The following is a 5,011-nucleotide window of genomic DNA, read 5'->3' on the forward strand; positions in this document are numbered from 1 at the left end:
TAATTAGGAGCCTTTTAACCACCTTTCTCCAATTTCTCTTTCTTTCCACCCTTCCTTTTGGTAATCACAAATTTGATCTCTTTTTCTATGAGTTTGGTGTTTTTTGTTTGTTTGTTTTTTAGATTCCACGAACAAGTGATATTATACAGTATTTGCACTCAACTTTTAGTGTAGTCCTATTGCATACATATTCCTAATAAGTTTATTTTTATAAATGGTCTTTTTCAAAAACTGACTTAAAAGACCTTTATGGTAGTATTTAAATTATATTTAAAATAACATTGGAATACACAGAATGCAAGTGTCCCATTTAAATTTTCACATTCTTAAAATTGATTAGTTTATTAGATTTATAAGTATTGTAATAGGTTAGATAAAAAATTTAAATTTCAAGTTCAACATTTTAAGTTTATTGGCAAAGTATTGCAAATATATTCTATGGAATATATTCAGTTATTTTAAACTGCATAATTAAGTAGAAAATAATGATTTTACTGACAAAATATATATAAACTGGATTTATTGAATAGTTTATGATACATTGTCTTGTAATTATTGTCTTAAGATTACATTTAGAAATTAAATATTTTAAAAGACTTTTATTTAAGAAGATATTAGTGGGGTAATTACATATTATTTATGTTCTCTGCATTTTGAAAAGTTTAGAGAAATATTTTTATGATACAGTGTTTTTTTGATTAACTATAATAGTATTAATTTATTTATTAGAAAGTTAGATAATATACTGTTGTTATGTACCACCACTCACAGCTTTATAAATATTGAATAACCAAATTATAATTTTACTTCTCTTGAATTACTTGGTCATTTATAAGAAGTATTTTTATAAAAGCAAACATAAACTGCCAAAAATATTATGCTTTTAACATATGTGTGTGTGTTCATGCATGCTACATCATTTATGCCTACTAGAAAAAATAGTCAGTGAAGTCTAGTATATTACTAGTATCAATAGAATTTCAGTCATTCATCACCATAGGTACCTAGACAAAGATAGTTATTTTATAGGGACCTTTTTAGCTAGGAATTAAAATTACTTCAAGAAATTAAATGGCATTTTTTTCTTTGCATCCTAAATATATAAGCAGAAGCCTGACACATAGATCATTTATTGTTGGGTTATGATTTTTGTGTATTTCTAAATAGAGCATTTTGTGAAATTATATTGGATAGAATTAAGTAATTTGTTTGAACATTTTTACATAATATAGATCACTGGAAAATTACTCTTCCTTTATTTTGTATAACAGTGTTAATTTAGAACATGGCCAGCAGTGGTTTCTTTAAGACCAGAAACAATTAAGCCCCCCAACATTCAGAACATTGAATGCACACTTACCATAGGATCCTTTCTGCTAGGTCCTCCGTTTCTGTAAAAATGTACACTGAAAATGACAGCATGGATTTAAGCAAAGAGAAAATGAGGTTCAATAAGAATTTGCATCACATAACTTGACTCATTTATATTTTATGTTCATGATTTTTCGTGACAACTTAGTTACGTGCATACCATTCTTATGATTTTGCTATATGTATATAGCACACAATATCTTAATTACTTAATATTTTGTCTACCCACTTTTTAACTAATTCAAAATTTTNTTGGAGGCATATTTTTCAGGGCCAAAAAATCGTCTTATACGCCGGCAAATACGGTAATAGAATGCTATCCCCCAACCCCCTTTTAATCACTTTACACATATTAATTCATTAAATCCTCACAACTTCTAAGTTAGGTTCTATCATTTATCCCCATTTTACAGATGAGAAAAAAATGATTCACAGAAATAAGTTGCCTTAAGTGACAGAGTTAGTAAAATACGAAACAAAACTCAAAGCCATGTAATCTAGTTCCAAAGACCATATTCTTTATTTTTCTTTGTAATTCATTCTTGTAAGACTAACTGAAAAACTGTATACAAATGCTTTGTACAATTTCTGGCTCATTCTGATTGTTCAATGTTTATAAATGGTTTTGCTGTAGCTATTATCATTAATATATCTTACAGTGAATCACCAGGTGTTTTCTCTTAGTAGATGGTTTTATGTATTCATAAAAGTAAATTTACTCTGGCTTAAGGAGTATGCAAGAAAGGAATATTGAAAGAAAAAGCTAGAATAACTGTCATTACTGGATGTGTAAAAAAATAGTGAAATAGGAGTAAGAATCTCTGATAAGGGGATAAACAGTTAAATAGCATTTTATTTCAGTGTACCTGAAAATATGATGACAGATTCAATAAGCACATTTTTTAAAAGCAGTGCTAAATATGAAGGAAGCCGTATTGATGGAGGCTGATGTTTGGTTGACTAAAACATACCTGAGAGCACCAAATTAAATACAAATCACTTTAGAAGATGAATTTTTGGAACACGTAAAAAGTGATCTGTGTTTATGGAAAAAAAATATGGTTAGCTTTTCATGTTGTGCCAGGATTATTACCAGATTGTGTTCAAAGAATAAAAATGGGGTCTAATCCAACAAATACTAATACATTCCTTTTTGGTCTTCATACCTTAACTCCAGAATAAAATCACTTACCTCATTCCAATGCTAGAAACAGCTTTAGGATTTTAACTTTGCATGTCACCAGCCTCAGACGACTAAAGTATTTCTGATTCTATTCCAAGTAATACCCTGTCCGTAACACTTGTCCATGTCTTCAATGAATGTGGTTTTTTTCAGATTATCTGTAACATATTAATAATGAATCTATAAATGAGAAAAGATGGTGGAAGATAAAACTAAGATCTATTATATCCACTTTATGCTTGTGAATGGCAACTTACCTGGGATAGCCAGTATATATCCCTGTTTATGATATTGTGTCACATAGTAAAAACAAACAAACAAAAAACAGGAATAAAAATCCCAGTACATAGTTTCTAGGTTAGTGTTCTCTTCTTTACCTAACCAAAAATTTAAAATCTCACTGCTAGTCTGAGACCTGGACGGTGGTCTTTCGGTTCAGTTCTCAGTCTCTGGTATATGAAATGGAATCAGATCCACATATGTGCAGTTTGGGAGTAAGCCCAGGAGTTCTTACACAAGTGTATGGGATTGCTTTCCTAAGCTCCTCTCTCCATGTTCTTCCCTGTACGTTCCAGTTCCTTATGACTCCTCTTTAATGTCTCTTGGCTAGAAGGCTGGCTGGGGCTTTATTTATTCTACTCTGCTGTGGACTTCTGCAACTAGATCTGCATCAAGGGCCAAGGGAGAGAAGGGCACTTAGAAACGAAATGCAATGGAGGTTGACTCCACCCACTCAGAACCAGTTTCAGTTAAGAAAGAGGAAGTTTTTCCTTCTTAAGGAGTTTGGCTCTTGTGGACTCCCATTATTGGCACTACCACCACCACCACCACCTGAATGCTTGAAGTCTAGGCATGAGAGAGCAGAGGGGAAAAAAGAGAGAGAGAGAAAGAAACAAAAGGAGAAGGGATTTCTACATTCTCTCCTATTAGGAGTTCCATTTTCCACTTCCACAGCCAACATGAGCTCTGTCTGTGACCTGGTTCCCACTTAGGTCTTCAGTCTATTCAGTCCAGGCTACAGTCCAAGTGTTGGGTTAGGGGACAGGGAAGTAAAGAAGAGAAAGATGGTAAGCTCATCACCAGCTCGGTAGTACGTCAGACTTTGATCTCCAATATTCCTGCTTCTACTTACTTTTTCAGAGTCCTCAGAGTACCTCCTTGGGGGTATTCTAACCAGAGTTTATAGATAAGCAGGAGAAAGAGGAAACAGTGTGCTTATTCCATACTTTCCAAAACCAAAGCTCCTTTCTCGGATTTTTTAGGATGAAAGTCATATAACCAACAATATATTTTTTTAGGTCTGATTGTTTTTCTGTTTTCTTATCCAAGAGGAAGTCCACTTTAAATATTTCTTTAGTGGCAGAGTGAAACTGGAATTAGTAGTGGGACATTATATATACATTATCTCATGTTGATTTTATAGTAGCTCCCCAGCAAGGGAGGTTAGTTTAAATATTTTGAAGCATAATCCACAATTTATTATTAATAGACTTGTATTTGGTCTTGAGATTTTTNTATTATCTAGGTATTATGTTTCTTAATGTATAAAGGCAGGAATGGGCTTATGGAGAACACACATGTCATATCACAGTACTCATCAATCCTGGCTATATGTTAGAATAGCCTTAGAAACGTTATGGGTACGCCCCAGCCCCAGAGATTCTGGTTTACTTAGCCAGGGCATCAGTGTGACTAGGGCATCAGTAGTTTCCACAGTTCCTTAGGTGGTTCGAATGTGTCCCTAGGGTTGCATTTAGAGCAAGGATATTTGAGTTTTAACCCTGACTTTACCAATTTAGGCGGTCTTAACCTCTGTAGAATTATATTAGTTCCTTAAACGACTAATGTTTAATTTCAGATAATGGTATATAATTTAAAATGAAAAAATATATAATTGTAAATCTGACAATCATCTCTGACCTCAAGGAATTCATTAGCTACTATGGAGGGCTGAGGATAACCACAGATTCACTTTAATATAGAGATTAATTGATACAAATAAATCATGGAGGACAACAGTAGCAAGCAATTGTCCTTGAAATAGAAAAACCTCAATCTCGTGAAAAAACTATGGTTTGAGCTCCCCCTCAAATAGAGGTATTTTAGGTAAAAGAGTGCTGTTTGCAAAGACTCTCGAGAGTGCAGAGCATCTTGGGGGAAGAAAAAGTAGTTTAGCATGGCTGTGTTGATTAATACAATAGGCAAAAAGTTAGGAACGCTTCCCAGGACCAGACTGCAAGGGGTCTTAAATGCAGGGACTCATTCAAGTATAAAAGGAATAGTAGAAATATGATAGCAATGTCAAAATGTTGTGTTTTACATTTTGAACAATATTTCCCAATTGCCCTTTAGGCTCCTACCAGGGTCATTGCTTCATTTAATTAGCAAAACCTTAGGAATCAAACTTGGATATGAAAACAGAATCCATAAGATCTTAAACAGCACACCATATTGCCC

This window comes from Hipposideros armiger, unplaced genomic scaffold (assembly GCF_001890085.2).
Source record: "Hipposideros armiger isolate ML-2016 unplaced genomic scaffold, ASM189008v1 scaffold_1064, whole genome shotgun sequence".
Lineage (NCBI taxonomy): Eukaryota > Metazoa > Chordata > Mammalia > Chiroptera > Hipposideridae > Hipposideros > Hipposideros armiger.